The 26,389-nt window shown below is 49.4% G+C and overlaps 1 protein-coding gene across 2 annotated transcripts in view; it reads left to right on the plus strand.

Moving 5' to 3' along the window:
- The first annotated feature begins 570 nt into the window (after positions 1–570).
- The window catches only part of LOC146830020 (verrucotoxin subunit beta-like), a 182,893-nt gene continuing 157,074 nt past the window's right edge, over positions 571–26,389 (plus strand). The window contains exon 1 of one of the 2 annotated variants that reach the window (XM_085604255.1): positions 571–691. The gene's annotated coding sequence lies outside the window, so the exon portion shown is untranslated. The remainder of the gene's footprint in view (positions 692–26,389) is intronic. The other variant, XM_085604254.1, reaches the window with a different exon arrangement.

Genomic DNA, 26,389 nt, shown 5'->3' on the forward strand with positions numbered 1-26,389 from the left:
AGACTTCGCTGGGTGGTAAAGGCATATGTGGTAAAGGTACAAAGACTTCCCTGGGTGGTAAAGGCATATGTGCTAAAGGTACCAAGACTTCCCTGGGTGGTAAAGGCATATGTGCTAAAGGTACAAAGACTTCCCTGGGTGGTAAAGGCATATGTGGTAAAGGTACAAAGACTTCCCTGGGTGGTAAAGGCATATGTGTTAAAGGCACCAAGACTTCCCTGGGTGGTAAAGGCATATGTGGTAAAGGTACCAAGACTTCCCCGGGTGGTAAAGGCACATGTGGTAAAGGTACCAAGACTTCGCTGGGTGGTAAAGGCACATGTGCTAAAGGTGCCAAGACTGCCCTGGGTGGTAAAGGCATAAGTGCTAAAGGTACCAAGACTTCCCTGGGTAGTAAAGGCATATGTGGTAAAGGTACCAAGACTTCCCTGGGTGGAAAGGACTGTGATGTAAGGGCTGTTTCCAACCCTGGACTCAGCCATTTGTAATCTGAAATAAACCTGATTCTGACTGGTTGGAAGAGAAGCACTTTATGTCTCTTTCGGTTTCAGGTTGAGTGTGCACGGATTGTTTCCTGGTTCACAGAGAGAGGCAAAGAGGGGCGGGGCTCATTGAGATCCCTCTTGTGTCTCTCACGCACAAGAGCTCCTGTCACTGTCCTGCAGCCCAACGCGCCTCTCAAGGAGCAAAGGTAAGAGCACCCGAGGCTGGTCTGGTCATGATCTCCCCCAGAAAATGGCATTAGAGCTCCCCTCAACCCCCCCTCCCCCGGGGCAGCCCAGCTGCTTACACTGGGCATCTGAGAGGGCAAAGCAGGGCTGTGCTGGAGACCCGAGTGTGAGGTGTGCTGGTGACCTGAGTGTGAGGTGTGCGTGTGGAGCGGTGCCCTGGGCAGAGCTGTGCTGGTGACCCAAGTGTGAGGTGTGCTGGTAACCCGAGTGTGAGGTGTGAGTGTGGAGCGGTGCCCTAGGCAGAGCCGTGCTGGTGACCCGAGTGTGAGGTGTGCGTGTGGAGCGGTGCTTTGGGCAGAGCTGTGCTGGTGACCCGAGTGTGAGGTGTGCTGATGACCCGAGTGTGAGGTGCGTGTGTAGAGCGGTGCCCTGGACAGAAGAGCTGTGCTGGTGACCCGAGTGTGAGGTGTGCTGGTGGCCCAAGTGTGAGGTGTGCGTGTGGAGCGGTGCCCTAGGCAGAGCTGTGCTGGAGACCCGAGTGTGAGGTGTGCGCGTGGAGCAGTGCCCTGGGCAGAGCTGTGCTGGTGTCCCGAGTGTGAGGTGTGCGCGTGGAGCGGTGCCCTGGGCAGAGCTGTGCTGGTGACCCGATTGTGAGGTGTGCGCGTGGAGCGGTGCCCTGGGCAGAGCTGTGCTGGTGACCCGAGTGTGAGGTGTGCATGTGGAGCGGTGTCCTGGGCAGAGCTGTGCTGGTGACCCAAGGGTGAGGTGTGCGTGTGGAGCGGTGCCCTGGGCAGAGCTGTGCTGGTGACCCGAGTGTGAGGTGTGCGCGTGAAACGGTGCCCTGGGCAGAGCTGTGCTGGTGGCGGGCGCTGCTTATCTGTCAGTCATGTCTCTATGCTTGAAGTCTGCTGATGTGTGACATCACCTGGCCGTCTGTGTGACGGGCGAGAGATGCTCTTACAAGCCACACACAGCAGCGGAGTCCGTGTCTATGGTCCGGCTCAGCAGTGTCCCCTGCTGGGCAGTGTGAGGCTCTCAAAAGGACCTCAGGCAGTGACACTGCCCCGGTGTGAGTCTGAAAGGCCTCTCCCTGCCTCCCCTCTTTACAAACATGGCTTTGGGGGTAACCAGTGTTAGAAGTGGGGGGGAACGGAAGGGCACGGCGTGCCGCTACTTTTAAAAACTATGCTAGTCCGTTCCCCTACTTCTTGATTTAAAAAAAGCGTCCCAGGACTGCCCTAATTCAGGCCCGGTTCTACCGGGTGGGCCGGGCCCACCCAAACATTAGCCTGGCCCACCCAAACTGGAGCCTTGGCCCTTGCAGTGAGGGCTTGAAGGCAGGCGCACAGCGCCATGGGGCTCAAAGTGCTTCAGAGCCCCCGTCCCCCCCACCTCCCCCGTCGTGTGTGTGTGCCCGGGCGCGCACACACAGACAGTTATTGAGATTATCGCAGCCGTACCTGAGTACTTCACAGGTCTTTAAAAGACCATTTACATGTTAGCGAGGCTTTGTTTATTTTTTCACCCCTTCATCTCCAACAGGGGCTGGCGAAAGGCGACAGATCCTTTCTTTGGCCGCGGTAACCTTTTCCCACTGTCCCGCTGCGTGGATATTCTTTTTCTATGCAGCGCAGGAGAAAATAAGTTTGTTTATTTTGATTCACCTTTCCCAACCCCTGCAGCTGCTTATCACTTCAGGCTGCGACACAAAGTTTGACTAATGGAGTAGGTAGGAGAATGTGTCACTATTTGTTTTTCTTTTTAAAATCTGCACAGGCCCAGCAGGACATGTACTTTGTGTGTGCTTTATTTAATCCGTTTTTATCATTGTCATGGCTTATGCAGGACAACAATAAGACAATAAAAAATGCCCAGATAACGCTGGGGATTAATGATCCTGCTGGAGAGCGATAATTTCTCTATTAGTAGTTAAGTGCAGATGAACTGTATTTTATGTGGAAGCTCAGTGGGTTACTGTCATTGTGACAGAGAGCCTTGTGTTACTTGCAGTTCAGAAGTTACAATCCTAACATAGGACAGTGACCAATGAACTGTCATCAAAGAGCTGCATGCAAACCTGAATGGTATAGTTAGAACTTCGCGTTTTTTGTTTTGTGATATAGCTCGAACTTCCCCAGTCTTTCATTATTCTAATGTTGCTAAAATGAGTATCTTTGGGCAGATATACATTTTTATCAGTAAAGCCAACCCCTAACCACTGGAGTACTCTTTAAATCCTGAGTTTGTGGTTCTCCAGACCAAACCCTCTTAAAATAACTGCCCACCAGTATGGATGACATGGGATTCATACACCTTGTAATCCTCATTGGCTTATGTGACATTCCCTGTAGACTGATTGAGAGACTTGTATGATTCGTTGTCTCTGTATAATGTGTGCGTGGTGTAAAGTTCTGACACACACTACACTGATATGAGTACACAACAAATGAAATGCATATGAGAGAGGGGCTACGTAAAGCTGAGGGGCACGGTTGGAGGGTGGCATCGAGGGAATCCGAGGATGAGGTAGTGGGAGGGGCTATGAAGCGATGAGGTGCACTGTTGGAGGGTGGCAGTGAGGGAATCCGAGGAAGAGGTAATGGGGTGGAGGGGGGAGGGGGGAGCTAGGGAGATATGAGGGGCACTGCTGGAGGATGGTAGTGAGGGGTTCTGAGGAGAAGGTCATGAGGGGGAGGGGCTACAGAGAAATGAGGGGCACTGGTGGAGGGTGGCAGTGAGAGAATCCGAGGAGGAGGTCATGAGGGAGAGGGGCTATGGGGAGATGAGGAGCACTAGTGGCGTATGGCAGTGATTATTGGTGCGGCGCCAAAAAAGACTTTTACTTCAGCGCTAAAGCCGGCCCTGTCATGGCCTTTCTGTTTTTGTTTATTTAATTAGCAATCGGGTCATAAGGGCTACTGTGGAACATACTTTAAAGTGTGTGCTAATTATATTTACTGCTATATTCAATGTTTTAAGTTTGAAGGTGATTTTACTAATGTTTTTACCGGGAAAAATGAAAGTGGAGCCCGATGGTGCTAGATATGGGGCTGGGGCCCAAGGTCAGCTGTGAGATAAAGTGCACTGGAGAGGAGTAGTGGATAATCAAGCCTGCAAGGGAGTGCGTTGCGGAGTCTGGGGTCAGGTGGAGGTAGTAATGAAGAGGAATCCTCCATGAAGGCTCGAACAGAGGGAGCCCGAGTAGTCTCACTTGCCTGATACTCCCACCTCAGAAACCTCCTCTTCCCATCAAAGGAACATTACATAGAACAAGCATTTGCAATGCAATAGGTCTCGCATTTACGCGAGTTTGAGCTATTGACATTGCAAATGACAATGCCTTTTATTTTTGTTTTTTGAACATAAATAAAAGGCATTGTCATTTACAATGCCAATAGCTTAAACTCGTGTAGATGCGAGACCTATTGCATTGCAAATGCTTGTTACACAAACGCTCTGGTTAAAACACTCCGGCTGGCGGCTAGTTCTATGTCAAGTAGAGCGACTACAACATGTGAATTACATACCACCTGTATACGTTTAGGAAAAATCATGAGCATGTTTAACGTAATTTGTGGTCTTCAGCTAAATTTGCAACATAATTCACAATAAAAAACGCTGCGCGATATGCAAATGCAATTGCATGCTGGGAAAAAGAAAGGTGTGGCGGCCTGTTGCATCCGGGTGCACCTACCCTGGTTTGTTCCATCGTTGGTACTATATTTGACATTTGATGTTTACGGAGGATCTCACAGTAACAATTTCGGGGTTAAATCATTTTCAAACAAATGTAGGCTCACTCTTTTCTGTCTAGAAATAACTGGGAAGCAATATGGTTGTTGTCCTTTTGTGAAATAAACCCGGGAAACAGTTCAGTGTACCATGCATCATGGGACTTGTAGTCCTTGTTTTTTTAACTGGTTTAACCGGATAGTATGTTACAAAGGACAAATCACAAGTCTCTATATATTGGAAATGACTCTTTACGGGAAGTCTTCGAGTCCGCTGCAGTCTTAATTTTGGTAGCTGCTTGGTTGTCATCAGCCATCCCACAACACCTGCCTGCCCACTTTTTAGTAACAGAAACAATCTACGTGTTGTGGTGCACCAGCAGAGAGCAAGCGCCATGATAGGATGGGACAGAGAGGCACAAAACATACGGACGACGGCGGCCACGTTATGGGGCAGAGCGATTGACATAGCGGGCTGGCAGCTGTTTTAGATTGGGCCACAGTAAAACTGCCATCATAGATTGGGCAACCTTTTTAGATTGGACCACAGAAGTTGAGCATCGGCCAGGAGCCGGCGGCCATGTTGGGTTGTAACGTTGGAACCTTTCCTGGTGCTGTGTGCACCGAGGTTGCAGGGGACGTAAGAGTAATTGAGCAATTCATTAAACTACTCTCCGTCACAGCTGAATGAGCTGAATGTGTTCTCAGATTTTCAGTTGAATTTACCATTTCAAACATTTTATTATAGCCTTTGCGTGATACTTTTTAATTGCAGCGTTGCTCTATGTCTAAAGAGTAAAGATTTCTGTTTGGGGCTTCACAGTCGCTGCAAAGGAGTGGCGACTCAATAGCATAAACAGCCTTTATAATAATTATGCATACGACACGCATTTGCGGTTGGCTAGCACACTACCCCGTGGGTGTGCATGGATAGAAGTGTGTGGATGTGTGTGCGAGGGCTTGAGTTGTGCTTTTTATGTGACTTAGCGCTGCAGGTATGGTGTGCAGTGAAGCGAAAGAAATGATTGATAAGACGCTACTGCATGGATGGAGAAGTGTGTGAATGCATACGGCTGGCATATGGTGAGCTCTTTCGCGGCCGCTTTGATGTTCTCAGTGGCCGCGCGGCTCACTGAGAACATCAAAGCGGCCGCGAATGTGATCAGCAGGCTGCCAAATGGTGCGCGCGCCCGGCGCACATTCACTGTAGTTAGCGGCTTAAAATGCACTCGTTTGCACTTCCAAATCCCGCTTTCTATAGCTCTCGCCAGAGCAGCGCTAAAGCGCTGGCTCAGGCGAGACCTAAAAAACAGTTTTTGAGAGTGATAATATTTAGAAAGAGATTTGGAAAAAAATGCGATTTACTGGGCCTTGTAAGACTAAGAAGAGATAAAGGAGGGCCCTGAAGCAGGCCTGCCTAGACATATATGCCACAAATCGAGCCCGCAGTGGCCCACCCAAATGCACCCTTGGCCCACCCAAAATAAAAATTCCTGGAGCCGGGCCTGCCCTAATTTAAAATGACACCTATTATCCAGCACATCGACGAGGCCTCTGCAGCGCGCCCGACCTCCTCCCTTTCCCCTCTGTGTCTAGGGGCCTGCAAAGTGACACTGAAAGGGGCCATCAGTCTAGCATAGCGCGAAAATGGCTGCTCTGAGCCCGTGATTCACACCTCATTCAGTGAGGACAGCTGCCTGCCTGCCCCAACTGTGACCAATACAATGGTCACATCAGGATACTTTGGTGTCTCCCCCCCTTCCCCGCTCACGCAGACTGAGAGACGCCACCTGAGAAAGAAGAAAAGGGCTTCACTGAGGACTTTGTGACTGTGAATCTGCTCGCCAGTTGAGTGTATGGCACTGTGCTAACCACAAGCTGGAGCTTGCTGTGGGTGATGTTTGTAAAGAAGTCGCAGGCATTAATCAGCTCAAAGTTTTTTTTGATAAACTATATACCACCTACCATGCCTCTCCGAAAAATCAGAGAGAGCTTGGGGAATGTGCTCTGGAGGTAGAAGTAGGACTTCTGGCAATTGGAAAGGTGCTAGATGTACGTTGGTTGTCCTCAAGTGAAAGATCTGTGAGAGCTGTTTGGAATAACTACAAAGCACTTAGTAAACATTTCATGGAATCTTCCGAAGACTCAACGAGGAGGGACATTGAGCAGAGGAAATATGCTGGTTGAACCTCCCTGGTGTTTGTTGAAAATATGGGCATTTTATATGATGCTCTCACAGAATTGGGTGACCTATCCAGAAGGCTGCAGCGGCGTGATATGACCATATATGAGGCCGATCGTTCAATACAGATGCAGATTTTAGTGATTCAACAACAATTTCAAAAGCTTTATTCGACAGTTTGTCTTAAAAGCACATTAGTACATAAAATAGAGCACAATAAATATCATAAAACTATTTACACATTTTAAGAAATCCATTAAATCCAATCATTTCTGTCAAAGGTGTAATAGTCACATAAAAAATGCTAGTTAGCAGCATATTGGGTAAACATTCGAGTGCGTATTATCCAGGACCAGCCTAAAAACTTTGCTACAGCAACCGCACTAAGTGGTGAACAATCAGAGTTCAATATCCTTAGTGCCTCTTTACAATTTCGGGTTGCCAACCTAAGACAGATGGGTCTAAGCCACCTATAACGAGGGAGAGCATAGAGAGGGCATACAAAAGCATATGGGCTACAGATTCACACAGATCTGAACAGTTTTGGCAACTGTCATCTTTATTTGGAGACCAATTACTTGTAAATGCCTTGACCGGAAGGGTGCCAGCTCTAAATTGAAAATATAACTTTCGATCCAACGGCCTTTCAATAATGTCCCAATATTGTTCACATTTTGGGCATGATTTATGATCCATAAAACGACCAGTTAGATTCGTTAGGGAGTTGATTCTGTAAGACTCTGTCTGGATCATTTCCCAATATTTTTCTTTTAAATGTTTTTTTGATGGGAAATTTGATGCATCCGGCTTGTCCCATAGGATACTCAGGTCTAGCTTGAGCAATAGAGACCTAATTTCTTTTAACCACTGAATTTTGTGGAATTTATCGTCCAGGATCACATCCTTGAGACCCCGAGTATAGTGTGTTAGTTCTGGTGTCGTCCAAATGCGTCTCCAATACAGTAATGGACGCAATCTGGCCAGGTCAGCTATATTCTTTCTACCCAAGTCCAACAAAAGAGGGACAGTAGGAGTACTTTGGGGTACACCTACCAGTTTACGCAGAAAAGAGTTCTCTGCTCTTACCAGGCTATTCAAATTAATATGACCCCATAATTCCGATCCATAAAGAGCTGTGTTAACAACTTTCATATTATACACATCGAGAGCGGGAGTGATTGGCCTGGTTAAGGAAGACCTATGTTTAAGGGATAGGGCTCCTGCAAGTTGAGGAAATTTTAGTAGGGCCGTATCCAAATGTCGATTCCATCCCATATTTGTTTGTAATAACAGACCAAGATAAACAAAGGAATCAACCCGCTCAAGCGGTAAACCATTGAGAATTATTTTACCCTTGAAAGAATTGGTCTGACTCAGTGACATGAACTTTGTCTTTGAGATGTTGATCTCCAGACCGCGCTGGAGACAAAACTCCCCAAATGCGTTAACTGCCTTCTGTAGGCCGCTCGGGGTCCGTGATACAATTAGGGTATCGTCCGCGAACATGAGAACAGGTACGCGGGTTCCAGCCAATATAGGTGCGTCAGTGGGGGAGCTCCCAAGATGTTCCACTATTCCATTTATGTATAAGGAAAACAGGGTTGGGGCCAGAACACACCCCTCGCGAACACCACGCTCAACCGGGAATGGTTCTGTGGCCTCTCCCTGGGCCCCCCATCTAACTCTCGCGTAGTTGTTCTCATGCAGGCGGACGAGCAAAGTCAGGAGATCAGGTGGCATCCCTTGGTTGGAAAGAATGGTCCAAAGTTTACAGCGTGGAACTAAATCAAAGGCTGTTTTTAAATCGACAAACACTGCGTAAAGTGTCCCCTTTGAAATCAACACATTCCTCCAATATATCAGAATGAAGAAAAGGACTTGGTCGATTGAGCTGGTACATGGGCGAAATCCAGCCTGGAAAGGAGATAGAATAGCATGTTCGTCAATCCACGTTTGTATTTTACTCTGTATCAAACGACCAACCAGTTTCTGGGCTGAGTCTATGAGGCTAATAGGCCTATAGTTATTAGGTAGTGATTTGTCCCCTTTTTTGAAAACAGGGATGATCTCGGCTCCCTTCTGTGAGAAGTTGGCCTGGCATATGCTGGTCACTAGTTCTAGTGGCCACCTTGCACCAGTCCAATTCGACTCTTGGTAGATAGGTTAAAGACAACCTTGATAAAGAAAGCTATCCTAGTGGTAGCTGTGGAGAGCAGCCTTCAGGCCAAGTCTCTGAGGAATGTAAAGCAGCTTGTTTTACCTTATAATCTCTTGAATTACTAAATGAAAAGACACCACACAGGTATATATATCAAATATATATGTATTTATTACTAAATATACTCTACTAATCTCTTTATGAGATTAGTGCCAGGTAAACATTAAAAAGATCAACAGTTCTCAATAAATTAAGCACAAAGATGGCTGTAGCCCTAGGGGCGTACCAGACCATATACTAAAAAAATGGTATAAACAACTCGACTTGCAAATTGAAGAGGCCTAGGGCCTTGGGAATCGCTGGGGCTTCACTGCTGCAGTATTGGCAGGTAAGTAATCAGCCCACAGAGGACGCGTGCAGTGTCTAAACACACACGCGGGTTTCTCATTGATTTCAATGGCAGTATGTCGCTGTTATTATTATACGGTTCTAGGGCACTTCTGAATGGACAACAAGCAAACAACTTACAGGGTAAGTACTTCGATAGCCAATGCACACTTGGGCACCGTAATGCCAGAGTTACCTCACCCAGGGAAGCCGGGTGCATAGGTGTCCTTTGGTGTCGGGTCGCGATGCTGTTTTCAATGGGAATCGTTGAAGTCTTGCTGCTTGTGTCGTCGGGTGAAGTGTCCGTGGAAATCCAACGATGGATTGGAGTTGCAGGCGACCTAGAAATTGAGGGGACAGAGTTCAGAGTCACTTTCCAGTGACCGGTGGCCTTCAGGATAGATGACCACAACTGTCGAGTCTCTTTACGTCGCTGATGGTGTTTTGTCTCTTCGCCCACGTGGTCCAGGAGAGATCGATGAAGACCAGCAGCTGGATTTGGAGGGTCCCACAACGTCTGCAGCTGATGGCGGTGTCGGCACTCGGATTGGAGCCAACAAACCTTGGCAACTGCAAGTCTCGTGTAGAATGAAGATCTTGGATGGTTCAGACCAGCAAGGTCCGATGGACTTACCCAGCGAGGGTAAGTGAGGGCAGGCCCAGAGCAACCAGGAAAACCCTTGGAGCAGTTCAGAAAGTCTTTGGGAGGGCTACTAGCCAACGGGCAAGCAACCGCAAAGACGCCTTTGCAGGGAAACTTCAGGAGCAGCCCACGGTCACTCGGGACAAGGTAGGCTGCTGATCTTGGGTTCCAAACCTGCTAGGGACTTGGACATTAAGTGGTCCAAAGCATAAGTTTGTAGTTCGTCGTTCAGGGCTTGCACTCAAAATCAGTGCACGGTTCCCTGGTATTGCTGTACCTCGTCACTCGTGGGGTCCAGATGCCACAGCTTCGCTGGGGACTCAAAATGGCCAACGAGAGGTCAGGAAATCAGCTTCAGGGGATGCAGGGACTTCGGGCTCAGGCGGGAGCAGTAAAGTTTGCAACCGTTGTTCAGTCCTTTTGGTGCCTGCCAAGCAGGGGAGTCACTCCTTGACTCCAAGGGAGATCCTTCGGTCTTCTAAAGGTAGTAGAAAGTTGAAGGGCCAGGATTCTTCTTCGTAGAGCGTCGTCCAGGTGTAATCTAAATTGTATTGGCAATTTGTGGTATCTTATACTGATGAGATGGGAGGGACTAGCTCTATGGCCACTCCTCTAGGAGGGCCATGGTAGTGGGTGGTTACACCCACTTCCCTTTGTCCAGTTTTGTGCCAGGACAGGGGCAGGCAGCCCCTGAACCGGTTTGAGCTGGCATATGCACAGAGGAGCCTACTGCTCCCCCAGTGCAGGACTTCAAAGCACTCTAAGAGTTCACCCACCCAGCTCCAATACACTAAATCCTGTCTGGGAGGTGGTGACACCTCCCTGTGACAGGAAACCCTTTGTTGGGCTCCCTCCAGTGCGAGTTTCGGTCAGCAGCGGAGGGCAGCCCGGTGTATGTGCTGGTGGCATCCATTTTGTGATGCCAGGGCCTTAGAAGATTTCTACCGGTTGGTACAGTGTGTACATGTCGTCCCCTCTAGAAGGGTGGGATCCTACTCCCACACCAGTTACTGGTGTGGGGGTAGGATTCCAAGTTGTTTGACACCAAACACGACATGTTTTGATGCAGTCATTCCAAAGTTAGCATTTACCGCAAGGTTATAATGCACTTAAGAGTATATGGTTTAACCGCATCCACAAACAGCAGCATAGAATAGACTCTGCCAGCTTCAGAGGGGCCCTGCTCAGGCAGGAGCACCCCCTCACATAGTAATCCAAGCACCCTGCCCTTGGGATTGATAGGGCCTACCATAGGGGTGACTGATAGGTTTATATGTGTGTGTATGGTGAGATATAGGAACCTATACCTCAGAGAGGAGTGCTAACACTACCTCACACAGGCTGCAGTAGCAGGCCTGTGGTGTCAGATTGTGAGTGCTTCCCAGGGGTGGCACAATACATGCTGCAGCCCCTGGTAGGCTTGTGAAGTACCAATGCCCTAGGTACCTAAGGTACCATATACTAGGGGCTCATAAGGTACCACAGTATCCAATCACTAGTGCATCTAATATGCACACCAAGTTGTTTAGAGAGACCAGTTAGACTGGGGCCCTGATTAGCAGGGACCCAGCCTGACTATAGCCAGAAACCAGTGTATACATCAGAAAAAAAGTGGGGGCAACACAAGTGCAGATCCTACTCTCCTACACCTTCCATGAGGGTTGAATGGGGGCACCCCTGGCTATTGAATTTGCTAACAATGCAAAATACTGGCACCATGAGGGCCTATCACTCAGGAAAATGTCGGCCGGTATACCATCCATTCCTGGGGCTCTACCTCTAGTGACACAGTCTAATGCCCTATCTACATCATCGGCTGTAAACAAATTATGATGGAAAAGGATAGTAGGTGGAGGATTACTAACTGGCAACTGCTGATTTCGGGCATATTGTGGTCTAAAGAATTCCAACCATGAGTGTTGGGGGACATTGTTTTGTGGGCGGTCTCCTTGACCATCTCTATCCCATTTTATAATGTTCCAAATTGTTTGGAATCCCTAGAAGCACATGTCGACTTCAGGTCCTGCCATCTGTCCTCATCCCACTGCTTTTTTGCCGCCTTTTGGGCTGATCTATATAGATCCCTTGCCTCACGGACTCTCGTGGGGTTTTTTGCTTTAAGTTCTTTACCCAATAGTGACCTTGCATCCTTACAGGCTTTGTTATACAATTTAACTATTTTTGGTTTAGAATTTCTGTTTCCCCTGGGAGATGACTTCTGGAAGAATGTCTTTAATTTGGAGAAAAGATTTTCATGGGCCTTTAACATGAAACTAGGAAAGTCCCGTCTGTCATTTTGGGCATTTATTTCCGTTAGTGCCTTGGTGACTTCATTCTTAAGAGAGGCCAGCTGAACGAGGTTCACTGCTATTTTATCCCATTTAACGTGGCGCAGATTATTAGTAGCTACAATATTCAGGGTGGTAATCGCTCCAGCTTTGGGCTCTACTTTATCCCCAGTTGGGGCGTTAAAAAGTGCGCAAAGAGGGTTGTGGTCGCTTTCTAGCCGTGGTTTAATGACCATATCAACCAATCTATGCCATAGTCTAATGTCCACAGGTAAATAGTCAATCCGACTGCTGCACCGTCCGTTATCGAAGGTACATGCACCCTGTTGGTCAGAGGGGATTCTCCCGTTAGCTGCGCGAAGTCCTCTTTCAAGGCACATAGATTTTAACTGAGCTGCAGCTGACCATCTTTTGATGGGCGGGAGATCTAGCTTAGGGATCGCCCATCTATTGTCCTGTTCGGCTGAGATGTCCTGGTCTTCTTGGCCAAGTGGTTCATAGGTGGTGTTAAAGTCTCCACCCACTATCGGGACAAATTGTACTGGGAGGTCCTCTAATTGGGTATCAAGTACTGTAACCACCTCTGAGGCACGCCATCCTTGTTGGTCTCTAGCGTAAACATTAAAAATGGCCAATTTAGTGCCGTCGGGCCACTCCAGTCTGACGGCCAAAATATCATTTGTCGGGGTTCTGGCCATTTGGACTTTACAGCTCAGGGTCTGGCGAATCCAGATCACCAGACCTCCCGATGGTCGTCCTTTTGGCCTTTTTTCTGCGGGAGTATAGAAATTAAGGAAACCATCCCGAAAAACTGCCTCTGTCGACCAAGATTCTTGGAAAAGAATGATATCATATTGATCAATGAATACACACCATTCTGGAGATAGGATCTTATTGCCAATTCCAGCAAGATTCCATGAAATAAGAGATAATCCCTCCTTACCCTGTTGGGGGATGTTCAATTTAATATGGTTATTTTTTTGACCTTGCAGGGCCACTTCTTCTCCCTCCATACAATACTCTATCTCTGGTTCAGATAAGGGATTAGGAATTTGATTTACGCTATGGGTTATAGGGGAGCTTTCTACACTCCGTAAATCCACGCCCCTGGTGGTCGTTACATGATTATTATCGAAATGCTCTATGTTCTTTTTTGTAACCTCCAGGGTGTATGAGGTTAAAAGTTGGCCGGAGTAGTCACTCCTATTAGATGGGGTGTGAGTGTTCTGATAAGTCTCCCAATGTGTGCTGACAGGTGTGTTATGAACTGGGATCAGTAGTCAGTCACAGTCCTCCATATCTGTCAATGCCCCAAAGCGATTCCTCAGGTTAATTCTATCCCAGGAAGATGGTAAACCCCCTTTCATTAATGGTCGAAGGTGGGTAGGCAGTAGACGAGGCCTTAAACTACGCCCTTTACACCATAGTCGATCATAGAAAAATTCTAGGGTCAGTGGAATTATGGCCGAACTCCTATATTAAGGGGGGAATAAATTTGCTAGAACTGACGGCAATATTTGGGGGTTAGAAAAGTTTACAACTATGCAATCCCCTCCAAAACGCTTTTTGCTCGTACCCAACCATTGTACCCTTCTGGCCATTATAATATCCTTTGCTAGTTGGTGTTTTCCCCTATCCGAGATTGTTAGACCTGGCATCATTGGCATGAGTCTCTCCTCCATTTTTTTCTGTTTGCCTCCTCTGTTTACGATGTTTTTGCTGGTTTATTGCTTTGGGCACTGTGCCACTGCTGATCAGTGCCACAGTGCAAGTGCTCCCTATGTTAAATTGTTACATTGATTGGTGTTACCATGATTGGCTTGGTTGACTTACTGTTCAGACCCTAGTCTAGTGCACTGCGTGTGCCAAGGGCGTGTAAGTTAACTGCTGCTGGTGGGCTTGCAGCACTGGTTGTGCCACCCACGGAAGCAGCGTGTAAAATATGTCTCAGGCCTGCCACCGCGGCGCCTGCGTGCAGTCCCCGACTGCCATGTCGACTTGGCAAGGAAACCTACTTGCCAGTCTCTAAACCTTCACTTTGCCACATTTCAGACACCTCTACGGTAGGCCCTAGGGCAGGGTGCATTGTTGGTAAAAGGTAGGTCATGCCCTGATGTGTGTGGCATGACCTAATAGTGAATTACAGCCCTTTTCGTTCTTCACTATTGAAGGGCTACCTGCCTCCCATAGGCCAGGATGGGCAGACGGATTATTAACTCCATTATAATCTATCTGACTCAGGGAGCATGGTAGCAGGTCGAGTTTAGTATCCCTGAACTCAGAATTTAATAACACACCCTTTAGGATGGATGGTTTTTAAATTCTATGTTTGGAAATAGCCCTTTTAGAAGGTGGCTATTTTCTTGTCCAACTATCCACCGGTCTCTGCTGGTTTGGTGTGTGTGTCAGGGGCTGGGTGGCTCCAGAGGTCTGAATGAGTCAGTGTGGGGTGAATGGGGCGTTTACACGTAGAGTGAGGGAAGAGTAGCCTGCCCTGCCTGACACAATTCTGGCTCCGCCTCCTGCTGGGCGACTGATAGCCCTGCTCCTGCCAGTGACAATACTGGCTCCGCCTCCTGCTGGGCGGCTGAGGACTCTGCCCTGCTCAGTGAATAGGCCAGGTGCCTCTGCCTGGCAACACCCACGGCGAACCTGAGATGGGGGGAATTTCCCTGCTTGGACAAAGGGAACAAAGGAGAAAAGGGGTATAAGAGAAGGACCCCTGAACCAAGAACTCAGATCACTTCTGACAAGGAAACCTGTACCAAGGACAAGAAGCCTGCTGATCTAAGGACTTGCCTCCCCTTTCTGCCAGAGTGCTGTTTTGCTGTGGAGGAACCTGAAAGCTGCTTCTTTATTTTTGCCAAGGAACAAGGAGAGAGGAACTTGGTGTGTACTCTCTGAACACTTGCTAGGAAATCTCCAAGGGCTGGAAGAGTGCCAGTCTCCTGTTGAAGTCACAGGGCCAAAGGACTTCACCATTTTACTGAACTGCTGGAAAGTGTTGTTTCCAGTACACAAGGGAGAATCTGCAGTCGACGCCGCCGACGCCGCCGAATCCAGCTCGACACCGTGAGTAACGGCTCCAGTGTACCGAGCCTTCGACGCCGGCCGCCGGGCCCGATCGACGCCAGCAGCAACGCCAGTGAGCAGTGGGTATCGGCCCCAGTTCCAAGTGACCTCGTCTTGACGCCGGTGTCAACGCCAGTGAGCAGTGGGTATCGGCCCCGGCTCCAAGTGACCCCGTCTCGACGCCGCTGCTGATCGCATCGACTCGACGCCCTTCTCGACGCCGTGAGCGCTGCTCCGGCCCGACATCCCTCGACGCCGCTGCGGATTGACCCGATTCCGAGGCACGACCTCGACGCCGACATCCCGACACCGTGGATCATCGTTTTCTTCGTTTCTCAAGGTACTGTGCTTGTGGGGTCTGTTGCAACTCCAGGCTCGACGTAGCGCTCCTCGCGGTCGACGCCGAACCTTGGGAATCCTGTAGACTCGACGTCGTGTGACTCCCGTGGGGGGTTACATTGTTGCCAAAGAACTGTGCTCAGAAGAAATACTTTGCTAAAGAACTATTTACCAAGAAGAAACCTTACTTGAACTATTTATTTTTCCTTCCAAAGAGTATTTATTAAGACTGTGGTATATTTTTGTCGTTATTTGGTCTTGTGCTAAGCCTTATATAAAAATACTATTTTTATAATAACGTCTGTGTCGTGTCCATCTGTAGTGTATTCACGTTATTACTGTATGTGGTCATAAATGCTTAACACACTGCCTCTGAGATAAGCCTGCCTGCTCTGCCAAGCTACCAAGGGGGTAGCAGGGGTTATCTGAGTGTGTAATCCCCCTTCCCTGACTAGAGTTGGTTGGTCCCTATTTGTCAGAAGTGTATACCTCTGCCAACTAGAGCCCGCCGGTTCTAACATTGGTGGTCAGCGGTGAGGATTTGAACTTTGCATTTATGACTCATGTGCAGTGATTAGTGTACGCTACATAGTGAGAGCAGACCATAACGCAGCCACAGTCTGTTTGGTAGGATATTCTATTTTTGTTCTCCGCTTTCCTGGATCTTATTTTCTAAACACTGCCAGTTTTGACCATGGAGAATGCCGGAGCTACTACACCTGTGGAGATTGTTGTGGAGGAATTTGATAAGGAGAAGATAGATTCCTACACGCTAAAAGATCTAAAAGGATTTTGCAAGCAGTTTAAAGTTCCTACCACAGGTGTCTCAAAGAAAGAGGGCTTCCTCAAAGCGCTGAAGGCCTGGTTAGAGGCCAGAAATCCCTCTGATCCGGTGGTGGTACCGGAAGAGGAAGAAGAAGAGGAAGAGGAAGAGCCCACAGGTGGGCCAGTGTCATCTCCAGGCAGTAGTGCGTCCTCTAGGAGCCTTTCCCCCGAAGAATTAGAAGACAGGGAGAGGGGGTACAAGTTAGAAATGGCAAAACTTAAATTAGGAGGGCAGTTGGAATTAGAGAATGCAAGAAGCAAGAGAGAAGCTGAAATGGAGAGCAAAAGATTAGATTTTGAGAGAGAGAAATTAGCGTTTGAACGTGAGAAGATGGTGAGGGAGATGGAGCTTAAAACGAAGAGTTTAGAGTTGAATCCCTCTGGTGGCAGCGCTCCATCTATGCCTGCAGAAAGTAGGTTTTATTTTCCTAAGGATGTGATCAAAGATTACAGTAAGAATGAGGATATTAGCCAATGGTTTAAAGCGTATGAGTTAGCATTGTTGGCCCACCGGGTCCCTGAGAAGGATTGGGGAACGGGGTTGTGGAGCCGCTTTACAAATGAAGGGAGAGATACCTTGTTGAGCCTTCCTGCTGAGGATAGGATGTCTTATACTCATATGAAAGATGCTTTAATGCTGAGATATGGCTTAACCCCAGAAAAGTACAGACAAACCTTTAGAGAATGTAAGAAGTTGCCTGGTACTACGTGGGTTGAATATGTGTCTTTTTTCTGCAGAACCATGGATGGTTGGATAAAGGGTAGCAAGGTTGATAGTTATGATGCTCTTTATGATTTGTTTGCTTGGGAGCACTTGTCTAATAACTGTTTTCCAGAGCTACGCCAGCACCTTGTTGATAGCAAGCTATCTAACCCTAGAAAACTTGCTGAGGAGGCGGACCGCTGGGTCAGTACCAGGGTCCACAAGGGTCCAGTGGGAGACTCAGGCAAAGGTGGGCAGGGTCCCCAGCAGAAGAGTGGGGGGGACAGGGGTAAACAGAGGGAGTTCCAGAAAGGGCCCCAAAGTAGTCCCCAAGGGAACCAAGGGAAGGGTTCCCAGCCTCCCCCTGGAAAGAAGCCAGAGGCCCCGACAGGTAAACCTGTTCACAGGGGCCCCATGACCTGCTATGCCTGTAAGCAGGTGGGACACCGTTATTATGATCCCCAGTGTCCCATGAAGGATTCGAATGCACCGCCGCGTGCACCCCCTCGTCAGGTAGCGAGTGTAGCCCTGGGAGGGGAGGAGATGGGTGCCCCCGGTGGGTGGGGTCCCGCAGAAATGTCCCTGGTCTCTTTAGGAGACGTGGAAATGGTCCCTCCAGCCCCTCTGCCTAGTAACACTAAGAAATATAGGCAGTGGGTGACCATTAATGGCCATAGGGTGGAAGCTCTCAGAGACACCGGAGCGAGTGTGACAGCTGTCAAGTGTCACTTGGTGTCCAGAGAGCAGGTGGTCCCTCATGCATTCTACCCCGTTGTAGCTGCTGACAACTCACAGAGTAAGTGTGAGGTGGCTCAAGTTCCTTTTGAGTGGGGGGGGGGGTCTCAGGTACTCTTCAGGTTGCTGTGAGGCCCGCCATGCCTGTTGATTGTCTCCTGGGCAATGATTTGGAGGACTCCCCTTGGGCTAAGGTGGAGAGAAAAGCGCATCTGGAAATGTTGGGTCTGCCTGAGTGGGTGTGTGCGACCACCCGGTCCATGTCAGTTAGTAAGGGTGTTGATGGGGCCCTGGAGCCTGAAAGTATGGCCCAGGTCCCAACCGTGAAGAGAAGAGGCAGGGGGCGCGGGAAACCGTCCCCCATCGTTCCCGCGGTCCAGGAGGGAGCAGACCCTGAGGGGGATGCCCTGGAACCGACAGGAGAACAAGTGGCCGAACTGGGAGACCTGCCCGAGCTGACCCATTGGCAGCAGGATGGTGGTCCCTCCAGGGAGGAATTTTGTGCTGAACAGAAAGTGTGCCCTTCTCTGGTGGGTATGAGGCAGCAGGCCTCAGCCCAAACGACAGGTGATCAGTCAGGATCACATTGGGTCTACTGGGAGAACGACCTCCTGTATAGCGAGCCTAAGGCTGCTGAGCCTGGGTCAGCCCGTGTGCTGGTGGTACCCCAGCGCTTCAGAGCCTTCCTACTGGGTTTGGCTCATGACGTTCCGTTAGCTGGACATCTGGGGCAGGACAAGACCTATGACAGGCTTGTCACCCATTTTTATTGGCCCCAGATGAGAAGGGATTCATATATCCATTGTAGGACCTGTCAAACTTGCCAGGCAAGTGGGAAAAGCGGGCGGAAGCAGAAGGCTCCCCTCCAACCTTTTCCCGTCGTCAGTACCCCCTTTGAGCGAGTGGGAATTGACATTGTGGGGCCACTGGACCCCAAGACAGCCATGGGCAACAGGTTTATCCTGGTCTTGGTGGACCATGCCACCCGGTACCCGGAAGCCATCCCTCTCCGAACAGTGACGGCCCCCGTGGTGGGACGGGCACTGATGGGTGTTTTCTCCCGCATGGGGTTCCCCAGAGAGGTGGTGTCAGACCGGGGCACCAACTTCATTTCGAATTATATGAAGTCTCTGTGGAAGGAGTGTGGGGTAACCTACAAGTTTACCACTCCTTACCACCCTCAAGGTAATGGGCTGGTTGAGAGATTCAACCGGACCCTAAAAGGCATGATCATGGGTCTTGAAGAACCAATGAGGCGTAAATGGGACGTCCTCTTGCCATGCCTGCTGTTTGCTTACCGTGAGGTGCCACAGAAGTCTCTAGGGTTCAGCCCCTTTGAGCTTTTGTATGGTCACCCGGTAAGAGGACCTTTGAGTCTGGTTAAAGAAGGCTGGGAGCAATCTCCCAGGAAACCTCCCCAGGATGTATATAGTTACATGCTGGCCTTTAGGAACCAGACTCGGCGCTTCAGAGATCTTGCTCAGGCAAATCTGGAGGCCAGCCAGGAAGAGATGAAGCGGTGGTACGATCAGAATGCCACTCTGGTTGAGCTTCAACCTGGTCAGAAAGTTTGGGTCATGGCCCCTGTGGAACCTTGTGCGCTCAAGGACAGGTGGACTGGACCATTTGAGGTTGTGGAGAAGAAGAGCGATGTCACCTACCTGGTGGACTTGAAATCTCCCAGGAACCCCTTAAGGGTCCTGCATGTCAACCGGTTAAAGCCCCACTTAGAAAGGTCCGAAGTGGGCATGCTCCTTGCCACAGATGCTGGGATGGAGGAGGAGAGTGAGCCTCTTCCTGACCTCCTGTGTGCAAAAGAAAAAGATGGGTCAGTGGATGGTGTTGTCCTCTCTGACACACTGACCCCTGAGCAGCAGCAAGATTGTCGCCACCTGTTGGTACAATTCCCTGATCTGTTCTCCTTAATCCCTGGTGTCACTCAGTGGTGTGTCCATGATGTGGACACCGGGGACAGCACTCCTGTAAGACACAAGGCCTACAGGGTGACTGACAAGGTCAGAGCATATATCAAGGAGGAGGTCTCCAAGATGTTTGCCTTAGGGGTGGTTGAGTCCTCTAGCAGTCCTTGGGCCAGCCCAGTGGTCTTGGTCCCAAAGGCTGCAGCGCCTGGTGCTTCACCAGAACTTCGGTTCTGTGTGGATTACCGAGGACTCAATTCGGTCACCAAGACCGACGCGCACCCCATCCCCAGAGCTGATGAGCTCATCGATCGGTTGGGGGCTGCCCGGTACCTTAGTACGTTTGATCTAACGTCTGGGTACTGGCAGATCGCCTTGACTGATGGGGCAAAAGAGAGGTCTGCATTCTCCACACCAGATGGGCACTACCAGTTCCGTGTGATGCCCTTTGGGATGAAGAATGCCCCTGCCACATTCCAGAGGTTGGTTAACCAGGTATTGGCCGGGCTGGAGGATTTCAGCGCCGCCTACCTGGACGATATAGCAGTGTTCAGCGCCAGCTGGGAGGAACACTTGCGCCACCTCCAGGAAGTGTTGTTGGCCCTGCGCAGAGCAGGCCTCACAATCAAGGCTAGTAAGTGCCAGATTGGGCAGGGTTCAGTGGTGTACTTGGGGCACCAAGTAGGGAGCGGCAAGGTGGCCCCCCTGCAACCTAAGATAGATACCATCCTGGCTTGGGAACCGCCCAAAACCCAGACTCAGGTGAGAGCCTTCTTGGGTCTCACGGGTTACTACAGGAGGTTTGTCAAGGGGTATGGCAACATTGTGCACCCCTTGACCTCGCTGACTTCACGGAAGCAGCCGAGACTTGTTATCTGGACTGACGCCTGTCAGAAAGCCTTTGACACCCTGAAAACTGCAATGTGTACAGCACCGGTCCTCCAGGCACCCGACTTTTCAAAAGAATTCATTGTCCAGACGGACGCTTCAGAGCATGGTGTGGGGGCTGTTCTAGCACAGATGAATGAAGAGGGCCGAGACTTACCTGTAGCCTTCATCAGCCGGAGGTTACTTCCCAGGGAACAAAGGTGGAGTGCGATAGAGCGTGAGGCATTTGCTGTGGTCTGGGCGCTGAAGAAGCTAAGACCCTACTTGTTTGGGTCTCACTTCCGGGTTCAGACAGACCACAGGCCCCTCAGATGGTTAATGCAGATGAGGGGTGAGAACCCAAAGCTGTTGAGGTGGTCCATTTCCCTACAGGGGATGGACTTTACGGTGGAACACCGCCCTGGTACAGATCACGCCAATGCTGATGGTCTGTCCAGATTTTTCCGCCTTAGTGATGAGGACTCCCTGGGTGAAGGGTAGTTCTCCCTACATTTCAGCTGGAGGGGACACGTGTTAGACCTGGCATCATTGGCATGAGTCTCTCCTCCATTTTTTTCTGTTTGCCTCCTCTGTTTACGATGTTTTTGCTGGTTTATTGCTTTGGGCACTGTGCCACTGCTGATCAGTGCCACAGTGCAAGTGCTCCCTATGTTAAATTGTTACATTGATTGGTGTTACCATGATTGGCTTGGTTGACTTACTGTTCAGACCCTAGTCTAGTGCACTGCGTGTGCCAAGGGCGTGTAAGTTAACTGCTGCTGGTGGGCTTGCAGCACTGGTTGTGCCACCCACGGAAGCAGCGTGTAAAATATGTCTCAGGCCTGCCACCGCGGCGCCTGCGTGCAGTCCCCGACTGCCATGTCGACTTGGCAAGGAAACCTACTTGCCAGTCTCTAAACCTTCACTTTGCCACATTTCAGACACCTCTACGGTAGGCCCTAGGGCAGGGTGCATTGTTGGTAAAAGGTAGGTCCTGCCCTGATGTGTGTGGCATGACCTAATAGTGAATTACAGCCCTTTTCGTTCTTCACTATTGAAGGGCTACCTGCCTCCCATAGGCCAGGATGGGCAGACGGATTATTAACTCCATTATAATCTATCTGACTCAGGGAGCATGGTAGCAGGTCGAGTTTAGTATCCCTGAACTCAGAATTTAATAACACACCCTTTAGGATGGATGGTTTTTAAATTCTATGTTTGGAAATAGCCCTTTTAGAAGGTGGCTATTTTCTTGTCCAACTATCCACCGGTCTCTGCTGGTTTGGTGTGTGTGTCAGGGGCTGGGTGGCTCCAGAGGTCTGAATGAGTCAGTGTGGGGTGAATGGGGCGTTTACACGTAGAGTGAGGGAAGAGTAGCCTGCCCTGCCTGACACAATTCTGGCTCCGCCTCCTGCTGGGCGACTGATAGCCCTGCTCCTGCCAGTGACAATACTGGCCCCGCCTCCTGCTGGGCGGCTGAGGACTCTGCCCTGCTCAGTGAATAGGCCAGGTGCCTCTGCCTGGCAACACCCACGGCGAACCTGAGATGGGGGGAATTTCCCTGCTTGGACAAAGGGAACAAAGGAGAAAAGGGGTATAAGAGAAGGACCCCTGAACCAAGAACTCAGATCACTTCTGACAAGGAAACCTGTACCAAGGACAAGAAGCCTGCTGATCTAAGGACTTGCCTCCCCTTTCTGCCAGAGTGCTGTTTTGCTGTGGAGGAACCTGAAAGCTGCTTCTTTATTTTTGCCAAGGAACAAGGAGAGAGGAACTTGGTGTGTACTCTCTGAACACTTGCTAGGAAATCTCCAAGGGCTGGAAGAGTGCCAGTCTCCTGTTGAAGTCACAGGGCCAAAGGACTTCACCATTTTACTGAACTGCTGGAAAGTGTTGTTTCCAGTACACAAGGGAGAATCTGCAGTCGACGCCGCCGACGCCGCCGAATCCAGCTCGACACCGTGAGTAACGGCTCCAGTGTACCGAGCCTTCGACGCCGGCCGCCGGGCCCGATCGACGCCAGCAGCAACGCCAGTGAGCAGTGGGTATCGGCCCCAGTTCCAAGTGACCTCGTCTTGACGCCGGTGTCAACGCCAGTGAGCAGTGGGTATCGGCCCCGGCTCCAAGTGACCCCGTCTCGACGCCGCTGCTGATCGCATCGACTCGACGCCCTTCTCGACGCCGTGAGCGCTGCTCCGGCCCGACATCCCTCGACGCCGCTGCGGATTGACCCGATTCCGAGGCACGACCTCGACGCCGACATCCCGACACCGTGGATCATCGTTTTCTTCGTTTCTCAAGGTACTGTGCTTGTGGGGTCTGTTGCAACTCCAGGCTCGACGTAGCGCTCCTCGCGGTCGACGCCGAACCTTGGGAATCCTGTAGACTCGACGTCGTGTGACTCCCGTGGGGGGTTACATTGTTGCCAAAGAACTGTGCTCAGAAGAAATACTTTGCTAAAGAACTATTTACCAAGAAGAAACCTTACTTGAACTATTTATTTTTCCTTCCAAAGAGTATTTATTAAGACTGTGGTATATTTTTGTCGTTATTTGGTCTTGTGCTAAGCCTTATATAAAAATACTATTTTTATAATAACGTCTGTGTCGTGTCCATCTGTAGTGTATTCACGTTATTACTGTATGTGGTCATAAATGCTTAACACACTGCCTCTGAGATAAGCCTGCCTGCTCTGCCAAGCTACCAAGGGGGTAGCAGGGGTTATCTGAGTGTGTAATCCCCCTTCCCTGACTAGAGTTGGTTGGTCCCTATTTGTCAGAAGTGTATACCTCTGCCAACTAGAGCCCGCCGGTTCTAACAGAGATCCACATGTTATTAGATAACCAGTGATGCACTTTGTCAATAAGGTTACTTGCGGATTCTTCTTTACCTGGGCTTAAGCATGGGACGTTAGCTAAAACTAGTACTAGGGGGGTGGCCTCGGGGATGAGTTGGAATGCTTCCCTAACTATAGGGGTCAGAGAATGAACACACCTGGCATCCAAACTACTATTAGGATTGGGAAGTGTAGCCCCCTCACTCGATTTTGCCGGAGCCCTGGTATTCAGAGGATCTTTATAGCCCAGAGTTTTTCCATTCAATGTGGGATCAACATCCTCGATTAAGATGGTAGTCTGTCTCAAGGGTTGAGCCCGGTGTATGTCAGTGGTACTTGGGGTGGGTAACTGGGGCAATGGGACCAGAGGCTGAAATTCACTATGAACTAAGGGGGGATTGGGTGGTCCTTTCAATTCCCAACTCTTTTCTATAGCGGACGTTTTACCTTCAAGAGAGGATAACCTATCTATTATCGGGGCTAAGATATGGTCTAGTTTCTCTTTAAATACCACCCAGAGGCGGTCCATTTGGGCTTCCAAAGGGGTGTTCAGTTTACTTTTTTGTGTTTGGACTTTTGTAACCCTGGCCCCTTAAGGGGGGCAATCTTACTTGTTAGCCCCACCCCTCCAGCCCTGGTACAGCGTCTTTTCTTTTGGGCGGGGGAGGGAGTAATACTGAGAAAGGAATCTTCTATCACATCTATTGTGGGAGATCTGGACGACTGGTCATGAGTAGACATAGCATTCCCTAGTAAATCCCTTGGTATGTCCGGCACTATGGGGTCCAGCTGGGACTCTAAACCCTCATGTTCAGCATGAACCGACACAACTGTGGTAGACCCTAAATCCAACGACAGTCTTTTCTCAGTTCTTTCTATTTCCTCATTCAGCATACTGGAAACTTTCACCAAATAGGAATCCAATGTCGCTACATCCCCTCCTTTACTATGGGCAGCTCTTGTTTTCCTTTTCGCCATAGCAAATCCACGTACAAATGTTACAGTACCTTTAGGCGGTGAATCTTAGACGGGCGGCCCAGCCCAGCCGCCTTCAGCCCCTGACGGCCACAGACGGCCCGCCCTTTGCCCGGGCTTAGCCCGGCGCCGCCCACGCGCGTCCCGCGACGCGGAGGGAGCCTCGTCCTTTTAAGCGCCTCCGGGCGCTACCAGAGCGGAAATTGGTCGCTATGCAGCCTGGGAGCTGTAGTCTCCCCCTGTCGTGGCCGCGCTATGGGAAGGAGCGGCGCCAGGGGAGACACGCAGCGTCAGGGCCCCTGGGGCGGCAGAATCACCGATGTACTGGGCAGCATGTCCGCAGGTAGGAAACACCAGGCACAAATCAATGGCTGATTCACCTGGGCCCTTTGGTTGCTACAACTGCATTAAATGCTGCTGAACGGATGCAGTTTGCTGGTGTAGGACTGCAACAGAACAAAGGCTGTGTTAGCATCAATAGGGCACAGTTCTTTAGGAGCTTAGCAAATAACCTGCGAAAAAGGAAGTCAATGTCTAATGCATCAAATGTTTCTAGATGCACAACCACAAACAATGATGAAAGAGAATACAAAGAGTTAGTACATAGAATGAAACTCCTACAACCAGTTTATTGGCCAGATCCAGTAGACATCTTATACGGTGAGGGAGAATTACAAAACCTTTGTAGCAGGTTGCATGTATTTGATACCAGGCAGTACATCATTGGTTTCAGAGAGTACAAACAAAATAAAAATTGCATTTCTGAAAGCCTGAAACCATTAATGCACATTATAAACACCTTTTGTACCTCAACAGCTGAATGTGAACGGGGCTTTAGTGTGATGAATGATGTGCTCACACCACTGCGGAACAGAATATCAATCAATCGTCTGTCTTCTATAATGTTCATAAATATCGTGGGGCCTCCTGTCATAGAATTTAAACCTGAATTTTATGTTCAGAAATGGTTAGAAAAAGGGAGGAGAAGTGCAGATGAAAGAAACTGCATGGCTCGGAGACAAATGGCTTATGATTCCACTTATAAGCGTATTTGGAATATTCTGTGATTGGAAACATGTCCCACATTGTAAATGAATTAAATATAAAAAAACTTATATATTAAACCTCAAATAAACATGTTTATTGATTCTTTGAATTAAATAACGTTATAAGCTGTAACTGGTCAGTGAAATGCCAATCGTTCAAAAATTGGTATGTTTTGCTATTTCTAGCCACACCTCCGACTCCGCCCACTAATCCAATCCTTGGGTTATTCCCGCCCCCTGAGTCTCCGCCCACAGTTCCCCTACTTTTTTTTCCCCACTTCGACCACTGGGGGCAACATATGGTACTTTTAAAAAAAGAAACTTCCCCTGTGGACAGGATGGCGCAGAAAATTCGATCGCAGCTGAAACACCACGCTGCGTCTGATTTCGAAGCCAGTTCCTCGCGCGCGCACACCTGCCTCTGTACTGCGCGGAGGAACGATAATGATGCAAAGCAGTTTCACCCCGTCTCGGTCAGCGGTGCGAGGTGAGGATTCACGACTTTCGGCCTCTTTCCACAGGAGATGACGTGCCCACGCTGCGATCGGCGGCAGAGAGAAGGCGGCTTTGTTACACCGCCAGAACAGGGCGTTATTTGGTGGCGGAGGTGCACAGTTTAATTGGGGGAATCTTCAAACTAAAGGCCAGGTTCATGAAAGCAGTGAGGAAATGTTGCAGTCCTCGCCAATTGGAGGAAGATAGGCATGTGTTGTCTGTTGACATGCATTTCCATGGTGCAAAAACGCAGGCATACATCCGATTACAGCAGGGACACCAAAGTATGTTAAATACAGGTATACTCTCTTTTTTTGGGGGGGGAGAAAGGGGGGGAGGAGTTTTATATATCGCAAACTCGACCAGAAGGTATTAAGGGGCATATTATCAAGCCAGGCGATAAAATTATCGCCGCTTTTGTGGCAGAAAACTGCCGCTAAAACGGCTATAATGGGCTTGATAATATGCTCTATGGAATTCCAATTGTAGCACATGTTAGATGTGAAGGATATCTAAC

Source organism: Triturus cristatus, chromosome 5_1 (genome assembly GCF_964204655.1).
Source record: "Triturus cristatus chromosome 5_1, aTriCri1.1, whole genome shotgun sequence".
Classification (NCBI taxonomy): domain Eukaryota; kingdom Metazoa; phylum Chordata; class Amphibia; order Caudata; family Salamandridae; genus Triturus; species Triturus cristatus.